Below are 14,636 nucleotides of genomic sequence, written 5' to 3'. Positions count from 1 at the left end.
CCCCGCGCCTCCCCTGGGGCCCGGTCGAGCGCGCCCCCGCGGCCGCGGCTGGCGGTTGGAGGGCGCGATCACGGGCCCGACACACCCCCCCGCCCTCCGGGGCTCCCCGTTCCTCCACTCAGGGAGCGGCCAAGGGAGCCAGAAGTGGGGAGGAGCACGGAGGGCGGTGCGAGGCTGAGCGAGGGGAGGGGAGGAGAAGCGCGCGACCTGCGCTCCTCACGCTCCGCCTCCAAGCCGGCAAGATGGCGGCCGCTGAGCCGCCCACTTCCCCTCCTCCGGCGAACACGTGACCCCGAGCGCTCTGCCCGGGGTGGGCCGAGCGGAAGGGAAAGGATTAGCAGGAGCGGAGTTGGCTCTTCCGGGGATGCTTGAGTCCTCGGGATGCTGGTGGCTTCGAGGGTGCGGGAGCATCTTTGCCTTTTCCCTGCCCGCAACCCTGTTAATTTACGTGGTGACAAGAAATGGTTGTAAGTGATGGGAATATAAAAAACCTGCAAGGCGTTATGTGGGAGATTACGCACCTTGGCAAGAGCGACCGACGAAGTCCCGGCTCCCATAGAAGCCGCACCACGGCCAACAATTTACTTTCTAGTTTGCCTCTTTTGCAGAAGTTGAAATTGAGGATGGGGAAGTGCGGAATGGGGGCGATTCGGGAGCGAGAATCAAACCCAAAGCAGGCATCCGAGTAAAATTGTCGCCGTCTCAACCAGAACACTTATCGGGAACGTCGCTCACCGCTAGGGGTCCACATCGTGACAGCTAGGAGGCCTGGAGAGTTTGCAAGCGATTTGGAACCCTCCAGTCTGCTACCAGAATTTTCCTGGACACTTGGGTGCAGTGGTGGTCCCTGTATACTACTAAGTACAAAAGTTAAAAAAAAAAAAAAAGAAGAAAAGCAATGGTCAAAATATGAAAGAAAAATGTTGACGCTAAATTGAACTCTTCAAAATAAAGTACTAATGGCTTGAAAGTTTTCCTCTATTAACTAGAAACACAAAGCCTGAAATTGGTATGAAAATCAGGTTTCTGTTTGCAAAGAAGAGGCAAGACAAAGAAAAAATTACTTACAAAAGATTTCCATTTTCTTTTTTTTTTTTTTTTTTGATAGAGCTGTGGGGCTTGTGGGATCTTAATTTCCTGACCAGGGATTGAACCCTAGCCTGGCAGTGAAAGCGCTAAGCCCTAACCACTGGACTGCCAGGGCATTCCCTAAGATTCCCATTTTCTAATTTATATTTTTCATATTAAATTTAGAGTCTCTCCAATTTCACATATTTGTATAATGGCATTTGCTTACCTCATAGCTTAGTAAAATTAAAATAAATTTTTACTAATTGATTTCTCTCACACCCATCTTTCTTCACTCAACATTACTTGCTTGCTCCCTATGGGCATTTGAATTTTCAGTTGCTGACTTTGGATTTTGTGGCCTAAAGAGGCCTTCATCATGTCAAGATTCTTAATATATTCTTCCATATTTATTAACACTTTTAATGATTTTGTTTCCCATATTCAGTTTACATGGAATTTTATATATGAACCCTTGCATAGTCCATTAAATTAAATCTGAGATTATTTTTCACAGATGGATAGCCGATTTTGTTTGAAACATAAGTTGGGATTATCTGTATACTGGGAAGTCACCATGAGGGAATGCTGCTGCTGCTGCTGCTAGGTCGCATCAGTCGTGTCCGACCCCGTGCGACCCTATAGATGGCAGCCCACCAGTTCCCCCTTCCCTGGGATTCTCCAGGCAAGAACACTGGAGTGGCTTGCCATTTCCTTCTCCAATGCATGAAAGTGAAAAGTGAAAGTGAAGTCGCTCAGTCGTGTCAGACTCTTAGCGACCCCATGGACTGCGGGCTACCAGGCTCCTCCGTCCATGGGATTTTCCAGGCAAGAGTACTGGAGTGGGGTGCCATTGCCTTCTCTGTATGAGGGAATGAGTTATCAGCTAATGAATGAACGCTGTCAAATGCCAGTTATCCACATCTCAATCCAGTTCTGTTGTTTTCTTTTAACTGTGTAATGTGACAGTAAAGAGCTTTCTTTATTATTTTTTTTTAAAGAAAGCTCTTTACTGTCACATTAAAGAGCTTTCTTTAATGTGATTTCTCTGTGAAAAGAAAACTACCAGGATAGATGGTAGTAAAAGAAGTAAAAATAAAGCCATCTGAGAAAGTGATGGCTCTTAAGCAGAAAATATGAGTTATGTACAAGGTTTCTGAGCAGTCTAAACACATATTTCATAACATGTGCGACAGAGACCTGCAATCAAAGATTTAGATACACTAGCTCAGCAGGTAAAAGTCCTATCAGAGAAGGGTGACAGCCTCTGTAAGTGAGGCTGCCATGTAAAATGTCCTGGAAATTGGTGTTAGTCATCTGTGAATGGTAAAGAACCTGCCAATGCAGGAGATGCTGGAAATGCCAGTTTGATCCCTGTGTTGGGAAGATCTCCTGGAGGAGGAAATGGCAACCCACTCTAGTATATTCTTGCCCTACAGTTTGTTGGGTTGCAAACAGTCGGATGCAACTGGGTGACTGAGCACTCGTGCACCATATCTGGGGCTCCTCTCATGCTTAACACCAAAAAAAGAATGCTTCCTTCCCCATTTCAAAAAGGGGAGTCTTATGACTATTTCTAGTCACTACAGCTGTGAATGCAAGCACCTTGTATTGCCTCTGGGAAATCAAGAAAGAGTAGTTATAAAATGCTTTTTCTTTCCTTGCTGTGGAACTGAAAAAGCTACGTGCTCCAGAAGGTACAGCCTGTCAGCCTGGGTCCTAAGTGACTGTGTGGAGCAGAGTACCAATTAAAACTCTGCCAGAGGTGTACACTTGGTCTTTACTATTCTGTGTATGAATTTTGGTTACCCATTGCTTTTGGTGTGATCTAAGCAAATATGAATAAAATGTGAATAGGTGTTTATAGCTCATTGGAGTCGATATATGCTAAATCAGGGATAGGTACACTATCAATTTTTCCTCTTCAATCCTTCTCTAATATTGAATAATTACTTTTATCAGGGGAGCTGGCCCCCAGGGTTAATAATTGGAAAACTCCCTTGCTTCCTCTTCACACCTGCCCTAAATATAATTCAACTCTCAACTTCATTCGAGCTAAAGGTTTGCCCCTCCTCTAGCTTTTGCCTGCTTCACGTGTGAGTCTTGCTGTGTGCCAAGGTGTGCCAAGTTTCTCCACATTCCTGGGCTTTACTCATCAGAGTTTACTCCTGTCTTGCTGGCCAACTGCTATTTCTGAACCTCTCCCCCAGGGTTTGGTATAAGAGGAGAAGAGCTTAGGGGAAAGGGCCACAGCTTTTCCCACTTAGGGCAAGATGCTGTTATCTTCAAAAGTTGGTTCTCTGTGGACTTGGAGGACTCACAAAAGTTGGCTCTTTCTCTCTTGTGTGTGTCACTGTTGTGGGCTTTTTTTTTAAGCTCTCTTACTGGGACCTAGGCAATGCCTCTCCTCTGGTTAACTGCCTATGACTCCTCTCTCCCCGCCCCCAAGTTCATGGCCTTCTGCAGGTTCTGTAAAATATACTCTCCTGAAGTTCCTTTCCTCTCAGAGCATCCTTCATGGGAAGGACCTTTTTAATGACTCCAAGTCATTTCCTTCTAGGTATACTTGTCCACAGGACAACTCCTGCATCTTTGCCCTACTGGCAAGGGCAGTGCAGCTCACTCTCCATGCAACCCACCTTACTCACCATCCCAGGAAAGCTGGTCAGCCAGCATTTTGCATATGGACGTCCTCAGGTGGGAGTTAGGACGTGAGTCCCTGTGGACTTTCTAAATCCAGGAGATCTAAGCCAAACATTCTGCAAGGTGCTAGTGGAGGTCTCTATCTCACTTGGCTCTGTGTGTGTGTGTGTGTGTGTCCGTGTGTGTGTTAGTCACTCAGTCATGTCCAACTCTTTGTGACCCCATGGGCCATAGCCCACTAGGCTCCTCTGTCCTTGGAATTCTCCAGGCAAGAATACTGGAGTGGGTACCCATTCCCTTCTCCATGGGATCTTCCCAACCCAGGGGTCAAACCCAGGTCTCCCACATTACAGGCAGATTCTTCACAGTCTGAGCCACCAGGGAAGTCCCCACTTGGATTTAGGCAAAGGGGAAAACCCCCCCTCTACCTCCCCACAATTCTAATTCCCTTATATTGATTCAGTGTGGATAATTATTAATAGTAATGCTGGCAGATGGGTTCACAGTCTCATCCCATCTCCCTTTGAAGTGGATGGGAGAAGAGGTTGCCTGGCATCTATTGTGTTGCTTTCTGCCTTTGAGACCTTGGCTGAAACTCCAGAGACAACAGGGAGCATCTAACTAACATCCTGTCACAACTCCTGTCTGCCATCAATTCAAGAAACTCTTATTAGGACTTCCCTGATAGTCCAGAGTACATCATGAGAAACGCTGGACTGGAAGAAACACAAGCTGGAATCAAGATTGCCGGGAGAAATATCAATAACCTCAGATACGCAGATGACACCACCCTTATGGAAGAAAGTGAAGAGGAACTAAAAAGCCTCTTGATGAAAATGAAAGTGGAGAGTGAAAAAGTTGGCTTAAAGCTCAACATTTAGAAAACGAAGATCATGGCATCCGGTCACATCACTTCATGGTAAATAGATGGGGAAACAGTGGAAACAGCGGCAGACTTTATTTTGGGGGGCTCCAAAACCACTGCAGATGGTGACTGCAGCCATGAAATTAAAAGACGCTTACTCCTTGGAAGGAAAGTTATGACCAACCTAGATAGCATATTCAAAAGCAGAGACATGACTTTGCCAACAAAGGTCCGTCTAGTCAAGGCTATGGTTTTTCCTGTGGTCATGTATGGATGTAAGAGTTGGACTGTGAAGAAGGCTGAGTGCCTAAGAATTGATGCCTTTGAACTGTGGTGTTGGAGAAGACTCTTGAGAGTCCCTTGGACTGCAAGGAGATCCAACCAGTCCATTCTGAAGGAGATCAGCCGTGGGTTTTCTTTGGAAGGAATGATGCTAAAGCTGAAACTCCAGTACTTTGGCCAGCTCATGCGAAGAGTTGACTCATTGGAAAAGACTCTGATGCTGGGAGGGATTGGGGGCAGGAGGAAAAGGGGACGACAGAGGATGAGATGGCTGGATGGCATCACCGACTCGATGGACGTGAGTCTGAGTGAACTCCGGGAGTTGGTGCTGGACAGGGAGGCCTGGCATGCTGTGATTCATGGGGTCGCAAAGAGTCGGACACAACTGAGCAACTCAACAGAACTGAACGAATGGTCTAGTGGTTAAGACTCTGCACTTCCAATGTAGGGGGCACAGTTTCGATCCCTGGTTGGGAAACTAAGATCCACAAGTTGCATGGTGTGGCTAGAAAAAAAAGAGAGAAACTCTTACTAAACTCTTATTAGACAGATGAAAACAGGTTACAGCTTTTACACACACACACACACACACACGCACCCTGTAGCAGACATATAGCAATGATAGATAGAACTTGAAAAGAGTAAAGCAATCTAAGCTTTAAAACATCACCTCTGTGAATTTGCTAAAGTCATAGAGCCCATGGGCTCTGAAATAAGTCTGGAAGCAAGGGTAGCAGTCAGAGATTTGTGCCTCCCAGGAGGTGGGGGACCTGGGACGGATTTTCAGCTTGAAGCCAAGGACACCCTTGCAAGCTGAACAAAACTATTGTCAACCTTCTGCTTGGGGCTATAGCCTTATGAAAAGCTGTATGCTGAGAGGGTGGGACAAAAATGTTGACAGTCTTTAGATGAGAACTGAGCCTAGGCACTCCCTGTGAGTGGAATGGCAATAGTGTGATACTCTACATATCAGTAATAATGAAACAGAGCAGGACCCTACGGTCTTTGCCCCCCATGTCCTCTGCCTGCCTTTTGTCTGTGGAAAAACTTAGGCTAAGAGTAAGTTTAATCAGAGAAGTGAGTACATGCAGAAACAAAGGAAAGCAGTCAAAGAAGACCAAATAATAATAATGTACTAATTGAGCATAGTTAAGGACCTTTAGTTCCTCCTCAAGGGCTGTAGAGGAGAAGGCAATGGCAACCCACTCCAGTACTCTTGCTTGGAAAATCCCATGGACAGAGGAGCCTGGTAGGCTGCAGTCCATGGGGTCGCTACGAGTCGGACATGACTGAAGTGACTTAGCAGCAGTAGCAGCAGCAAGGGCTATAGATAATGCTCTGAGCCATATCTATATGGCTTATAGATGATCTGTCTTATAGATATTAAAACAAAAACCACCACAATATTGTAAAGTAATTAGCCTCCAATTAAAATAAATTAATTAATTAAAAAGAAAAACAGCAGGTGGAAGAAGCTAACTGCATGATAATTAGGCTGTACCCATGACATAAGCTGCTACAATTCCAAGAATTGGCTTCAAGAAATGGGAACAGATGAACCCTGGAACTGAAGATTAACTGTACCTAAAATAACCAAGATGATGCTGGTAAGACCACCAATGACCAATTTGAAGATGACTATCAGAGCTGACTGTGCTTTGTGTACGTAGCCCCCTCTCCGGGTCTGTAAAAGCTCTTACCCACTGCTTGTGGTGGAGGGAGGTGGGCAGTTTGCCTTTGACAGACGTCTGCCCTTCCCCAACAGTTGCTGGCATCTGAAATAAAGCAAACTTTCCCTTCCACCAGCTTGGCCTGTTTATTGGTTTTTGAGTGGGGAGCAGCTGACCCCACTTTTTGGTAATAATTGTAATTAGAAAGCATGATATTCTGTTAAATATGGTGGATTCAATTCATGCCTTTGTCACTATTAAGTCCCTAAACACCACTCAAGTGACTGTAAAGGATTTTGTTTCTTTTTTAAGATATAATCTCATATATGCAGTGTGGGAGTGTGAGAGATATTGCCCCGTGGGGTTGATTTTAGTCAATGGGAGACATATTATTAGAAATGTAAACTGCTTGCTAACACACAAATAATACAACTTGAGCTTCAAATTTCGTAAGATATAGTTTTGTCTTCTCTGTTTCTTTAGCCCTTTTTATTGTCTAAATGACCATATGAAAAGGTGCTAAACAGTTATCAGAGAAGTGAGAAAAGATACAAAAAAAATTTCTAAAATAATTAAAACTTAATTAAAATTAAAATTTAAGGGGCATATAGCCATGGGAACTATCATACAGGGTTGATAGGCATGTAAGTTACCATTGCCACTTTGAAACATTGGCAATAATTTTTTCTTTCTTTTTTTTCTCTATCATGCTGGGTCTTCATTGCTGTGTGGGTTTTCTCTAGTGGTGAATTGGGACTACTCTTTAGTTGCGGTGCATGGGTTTCTCATTGTGATGGCTTCTCTTGTTGCAGAGCATAGGCTCTGGGCTCTCAGGCTTCAGTAGTTGTGGCTCCTGGGCTCTAGAGCACAGGCTCAATAGCTGTGGCCCGTGGGATCTGCAGCATGTGGGATCTTCCCGGATCAGGGATCAAACCTGTGTCTCCTGCATTGGCAGGTGGATTCTTTACCACTGAGCCACCAGGGAAGCCTGGCAATATTTTTTAAAGTTGAACATATACAGTGTGATCCAGCATTTCCTAAGTATATACCCATGAGAAATACCCACATATGTGCATCAAAAAGATAAGAAAAAGTTCTGGAAATGAATTGTGGTTATAGTTGTACAATATTGTGAATGTACTTAATGCCACTGGATTTTATATTTAAAAATGAATAAAAGGGGAAATATGTATGTTTTACCACAATAAAAATGACACACAAAAGTGTTCTCATGGAATTATTTATAGTAGTAAATATTTCAACTGTAGAATGAATACTGTAGAATTTCAACTGTAGTAGATTCATACAATGGAATACCATATACCAGTGGAAACGAAGACTATCACTAGGTGCAGCTATATGGATTTCACAGATACAATGTTGTACTAAAGAAAGCCACACACAAAAATACAAATTATATGATTTTATTTGTACCAAGTTCAAAAAGTAAACAAAATGAATTATGGTGTTTGAAGTCCAGGTAGTGGTTACATGAGGGGAGTTTCTGGAACCTTTTCTATTTCTTGATTTAGATGTATTCATTTTGTGATAATTCATCAAGCTATACACTTAGGATTTTTGCAGTTTTCTGTATGTTCAGTTCAGTTCAGTCGCTCAGTAGTGTCCGACTCTTTGGGACCCCATGAATCGCAGCATGCCAGGCCTCCCTGTCCAGCACCAACTCCCAGAGTTCACTCAGACTCACGTCCATCGAGTCGGTGATGCCATCCAGCCATCTCATCCTCTGTCGTCCCCTTTTCCTCCTGCCCCCAATCCCTCCCAGCATCAGAGTCTTTTCCAATGAGTCAACTCTTCGCATGAGCTGGCCAAAGTACTGGAGTTTCAGCTTTAGCATCATTCCTTCCAAAGAAAACCCACGGCTGATCTCCTTCAGAATGGACTGGTTGGATCTCCTTGCAGTCCAAGGGACTCTCAAGAGTCTTCTCCAACACCACAGTTCAAAGGCATCAATTCTTAGGCACTCAGCCTTCTTCACAGTCCAACTCTCACATCCATACATGACCACAGGAAAAACCATAGCCTTGACTAGACGGACCTTTGTTGGCAAAGTCATGTCTCTGCTTTTGAATATGCTATCTAGGTTGGTCATAACTTTCCTTCCAAGGAGTAAGCGTCTTTTAATTTCATGGCTGCAGTCACCATCTGCAGTGATTTTGGAGCCCCCCAAAATAAAGTCTGCCGCTGTTTCCACTGTTTCCCCATCTATTTCCCATGAAGTGATGTGACCAGATGCCATGATCTTCGTTTTCTGAATGTTGAGATTTAAGCCAACTTTTTCACTCTCCTCTTTCACTTTCATCAAGAGGCTTTTTAGTTCCTCTTCACTTTCTGCCATAAGGTGTCATCTGCATATCTGAGGTTATTGATATTTCTCCCGGCAATCTTGATTTCAGCTTGTGCTTCTTTATGTATGTTAGGGAGAGGGATAGATTGGGTGTTTGAGGCTGGTAGATGCAAACTGTTGTATTTAGAATGGATAAACAAGTCCTAATGTATAGCACAGGGAACTATATTCAATATTCTGTGATAAACCATGATAGAAAAGAATATTAAATATGTATATATATATATATATATTTTTTTTTTTTTAAACTGAAATCTCTGGAGTCCATCTACCCTGACTTCTTCAGAGCGTGATTGTATGTTGATCCAACCCTCTTAACAACTGGTCTTCCAATGAACTTTCCTGATCCCATATTCTCCTTTGGTAGTATTTCAGCTAAGTATCAGAAAAATCCAACCAGGTTCACCATTCCTGTGACATATAAGGCTGGAGAAAACAATGAAACTGTCCTGCCCTCCCTCCTCAAGTTTACATATATGGAAAAGCACACAGATGAAGCTCCCCTCTAGGAAATACTCTCCCAGAAAAACCTAGAAATAAAGTTACTAGTTTTACAGGCAGATGAAAGCTTTTCTATAGTATGATTTTTAGCAATAGCGGTCCAGTAAAATTAAGTGAAATGGTAGATCAAATAGAAACTTGAAGACAAGAAGAAGAGCAGAAGCTGAAAAACAATTATTTTATGGTACTCCTATTACTATTCAAAATTTCTTAAGTTGGAAGGCCAAGTTTAATACAGAACTCTTGGAAATGTTTTTAAATGAATGAAAGTAAAGGAACAAGCAGGAAAAAGTAAATTAAGTGGGAAACAGCTGTTTGAAACAGATCATAATCCTGACACAGCTAATATCCAGTTCTTGGAGGATGCTGGATACAGCGTGGAGGTAGATGAGTCACTTGTCCAGAAATTAAATGACTTGGATCCAGAGGATAAGGAGGATGATCCAGACTACAATCCTGCTGACCAGAGAGTGACTTGACCAACTAGTAAACTATCCTCATCTTAAAGAGGCTTGACTGCCACAGCATCTATGTCTATGCTGAGGGTGTGTATTGATTTTCTTTTCTTTTTTTCATAAGAAAAAATAATTTTCAGGAAAAAAGTCTTCTGACAGCTTTTATCATTGAGCTTAATAAACCGACCTTAAAATTTCAATCAGTAAAAATAATAAACTCCAGGTAATGATATGCATGCTGAAATCTTTAAGAGTGAAATGTGCTAATATCTGTCATTTCCTTCCAAGTGAATAAAAAATAAGACCCTTGAAATCAATAGAAGAAAGGATGAATAAATGGAAAGTTGCACGATAAGGCAGATAAAGTAAAATCTTAACTGTAGAAATTAGGTGTTGAGCATTTGGGTATCACTGTACAATTCTTTCAACTTTTAAGTGTAAACATTTTCAGAATTAAGTAAAAGCCTCACCAGATTGTGAATCACCATATTGTACTTATAATATTGTACATCAACTATACTTCAATAAATAATGAGTATATAAACAATTCCTCTGTCCAAAACTTCATTAGATGCTGATAAAGTGATTTATAGAGAAAAATGTATAGTTCTAAATGTTTATATTACAAAAGAAAAGTTAAAAAAATTGCTCGGCTAAGTTTCCAGTTCAAAAACTAAAGAAAAAAACAAACACAATAACCTTGAAGAAAGAGGAAGAGTGGCAGTAATAAAAATGAAGGCAGAAATTAATTGAATACAACAGAGATGGTAAAAAGACAAAAGACGTTTCTTTAATCGTCTATACCCCAATACAAAATAACAAGTTTAAAATTTTTAAAAAGACAAAAGAAAGTTCTTTGAAATAAACAAATAAAACAAGCAAAACTAGCAGAATTGATTGATCAAGAGAAAAAAGACAGAGGGCAAGAAAACAATCTTTAAAAAGAGGGATTAAAAAAATGGAAAGATTAGCTCAGTTCAGTTCAGTCTCTCAGTCGTGTCCACCTCCTTGTGACCCCATGGACTGTATAGCCTGTTGGGTTCCTCTCTGTCCATGGGATTTACCAGGCAAAAATACAGGAGTGGGTAGCCACTCCCTTCTCCAGGGGATCTCCCCCACCCAGGGATTGAACCCCAGTTTCCTGTATTGCAGGCAGATTCTTTATTGTCTGAGCCACCAAGGATGATGGATAAGTTATAGCCTGGCTATCACTAACCCTCACAGTGCCTTTGTGAGAATTAGGAAAAGGTTTCGCCTGCAGGGCTTCTCTGATAGCTCAGTCGGTAAAGGATCCGCCTGCAATGCAGGGACCTGGGTTGGGAAGATCATGGGGTTGCAAAGAATCAGACACAACTGAGCGACTTTCACTTCGCCTGTGGGTGGCTGTAACCCTAACCTAGGGCTTGCCACTTGGACAGCTGGATGCAGGCTGCTCCCACTCACTCCTTGTCCAGATAAGCTCGTGCAGAAAACCACCTACACAACCATATTGTCCGTAGTGGATCAGTTTAAAAAGCTATGAAGCAATATGAAGAACTTTGTGCCAATTAATTTGACAATTTACACAAATGATTAGTTCCCATTAAAAATGCAATTTACCCAATTATATCAAGGAGACATAGACAACCTGAATAAACCTATAACCATTAAAGAAATTAAAGCGGTAGTTACAAGATCTGCTTATAAAAAGAGCGAAACTTTCCCCCCTATATTCTAGCATAATTAAACATCACTGGAATCATCTCTTTGCTAAAAGATAGATGTGATGCCGCTGTGAAACCATGTGGTTTTGGTGCTCTCTTTAAGGGTAAATTTGTAACAATCATCCTGATATCTTGGGTGATAACTTCTCTTTTCCTTTTCTGTTTCTTCATAGGTCAGTTTCAGTAACATTTTTTCTTTTGAAATATCCATTTCCTCTAGTTGTTCACATTTGTTGCCATATAGTTGCAAGTAACTTTCAACCTCGTTTGTGTTTGTGAGTGTATCTCTTTTCTTATTCCTAACCAGGATATTTTTGCTCTCTTTTTTTTTGCCCCCCCTAGCCAGCCTGGTGGGCTACAGTCCATGGGGTCACTAAGAGTCAGACACTACTGAGTGACTTCACTTTCACTTTTCACTTTCATGCATTGGAGAAGGAAATGGCAACCCACTCCAGTGTTCTTGCCTGGAGAATCCCAGGGACAGGGGAGCCTGGTGGGCTGCCGTCTATGGGGTCACACAGAGTCGGACACGACTGAAGCGACTTAGCAGCAGCAGCAGCAGCCTTTGACTGTGTGGATCACAATAAACTGTGGAAAATTCTTCAAGAGATGGGAATACCAGACCACCTGAACTGCCTCTTGAGAAACCTACATGCAGGTCAGGAAGCAACTGTTAGAACTGGACATGGAACAACAGACTGGTTCCAAATAGGAAAAGGAGTATGTCAAGACTGTATATTGTCACCCTGCTTATTTAACTTATATGCAGAGTACATCATGAGAAACGCTGGGCTGGAAGAGCACAAGAGGGGATCAAGATTGCCGGGAGAAATATCAATAACCTCAGATACACAGACGACACCACCCTTATGACAGAAAGTGAAGAGGAACTAAAAAGCCTCTTGATGAAAGTGAAAGAGGAGAGTGAAAAAGTTGGCTTAAAGCTCAACATTCAGAAAACGAAGATCATGGCATCCAGTCACATCACTTCATGGGAAATAGATGGGGAAACAGTGGAAACAGCGGCAGACTTTATTTTGGGGGGCTCCAAAACCACTGCAGATGGTGACTGCAGCCATGAAATTAAAAGACGCTTACTCCTTGGAAGGAAAGTTATGACCAACCTAGATAGCATATTGAGAAGCAGAGACATGACTTTGCCAACAAAGGTCCGTCTAGTCAAGGCTATGATTTTCCCAGTAGTCATGTATGGATGTGAGAGCTGGACTGTGAAGAAAGCTGAGTGCCGAAGAATTGATGCTTTTGAACTGTGGTGTTGGAGAAGACTCTTGAGAGTCCCCTGGACTGCAAGGAGATCCAACCAGTCCATTCTGAAGGAGATCAGCCGTGGGTTTTCTTTGGAAGGAATGATGCTAAAGCTGAAACTCCAGTACTTTGGCCAGCTCATGCGAAGAGTTGACTCATTGGAAAAGACTCTGATGCTGGGAGGGATTGGGGGCAGGAGGAGCAGGGGACGACAGAGGATGAGATGGCTGGATGGCATCACCGACTCGATGGACATGAGTTTGGGTGAACTCCGGGAGTTGGTGATGGACAGGGAGGCCTGGCGTACTGCGATTCATGGGGTCCCAAAGAGTCGGACACGACTGAGCAACTGAACTGAACTGAAAGTAACTTGATTTATATACACACGCACACACACACACATACACATATACACAAACATTCTCTAGACCTAACTGTCTTTTCTGTAACATCTCAGAAACCATGATGTGTTAAGAATAACAACATTAAACTAATTGTATGCACAGGAGTAAATAGGCCTGAAGGATCTCACCCTTGCAATAACAAAGAGTTTTCCTATAGAAATTCCAATTTAAAGTGTTATTCTGTCATTTAAATAAATCTTGATTTAAGACTGTAAACCTGAGTTAATCTAGCTTATTTTTTAGCACACTTGGTATCTATCCCAATAATAGACTAGCTATTTAGCCTAATAACAGATAGGTATTCCCTGAGGCTTCCTTCGTGGCCCAGCGGTAGAGGAAACTGCCTGCCAATGCAGGAGACGCAGGTTCCATCCCTGGGTCAGGAAAATCCCCTGGAGAAGGAAACAGCAGCCCACTCCGGTATTCTTGCCTGGGAAACCCCACGGACAGAGGAGCCTTGTGGGCTACAGTCCATGGGGTCGCAAGAGAGTTGGACACGACTTAGTGACTAAACAACAACAATTCACAACAATTCCCTGAGGCTAGCCATGTTTCCTAATTAATCCTCATTTCAATTTTTATTGCTTTTCTTCTTGTTGTTGGGTTTTTTTCTTATTTTGTATTTCTTACACATTTTTATTTTGGAAAAAAGTGAAAATTGTACAAATTGTAGAGCTTTTCCTGTTTTTGAGCAATTTGAGAGTAAATTGCTGTTACCCACCGCTCCTGAATACTTTAGCAGATGTTTTCCAAAATAAGGACATTCTCTTACATAACTCCAATTCAAAACAAATTAGCATTGATACATAAATACCATTTAATTCTCAGGCTCCTTTCCAGAGTCTCTAGTTATCCCCCAAAGATCCAGATCTCAATTATACATCATATTTTGTTGTCCTATCTCTTTAGTCTTATCCATCAAGAACAGTTCTTCAGTCTTTGCTTGACATTCCTAACCTTGACATTTTAAAAGATTACAAGTCTGTTATTTCATATCCATCAGTTTGGCTTTGCTGAAGTTTCCTCGTGATTGGGTTCAGATTATGCATCTTTGGATGGAACGGTATAAAAGGGACGAAGCATTTCTCTCATTGCATCCTCTCAGGTGGTGTAAGATTTCAAACATTCCCTCCCAGTACTGATAATGTCTGCTTCTGTTGCTTGATTAAGGTAGTGTCTACCAGGGATCTCCACTGCGAAGTTATTTTTTTTTTTTTTTAGTAATTAGTAAGCATTTTGTGGAGAGGTATTTGAAATTGTAAATATCCTATTCCTCATTGTACATTCAATTCATTTACATCACTATAGACTTGTGGTTTCCTATTCTATAGTCCATGAACAATAATCTGTTACTATCATTATCTCCATTAACTCATGAATGATTAAACAAGATGTAGTATACACATACAATAGA

At 42.2% G+C, this 14,636-nt stretch overlaps 1 pseudogene; it reads left to right on the top strand.

Annotated features, from left to right (window-relative positions):
* Positions 1–3,696: 3,696 nt before the first annotated feature.
* Positions 3,697–9,873, top strand: LOC129647223 (RWD domain-containing protein 1-like; annotated as a pseudogene).
* The last annotated feature ends 4,763 nt before the right edge of the window (positions 9,874–14,636 follow it).

The sequence above is a fragment of the Bubalus kerabau genome, chromosome 3 (genome assembly GCF_029407905.1).
Source record: "Bubalus kerabau isolate K-KA32 ecotype Philippines breed swamp buffalo chromosome 3, PCC_UOA_SB_1v2, whole genome shotgun sequence".
NCBI lineage: Eukaryota > Metazoa > Chordata > Mammalia > Artiodactyla > Bovidae > Bubalus > Bubalus kerabau.
The sequence above is the reverse complement of the archived record's forward strand: the minus strand, read 5'-3'. Positions and strand labels throughout refer to the sequence as shown.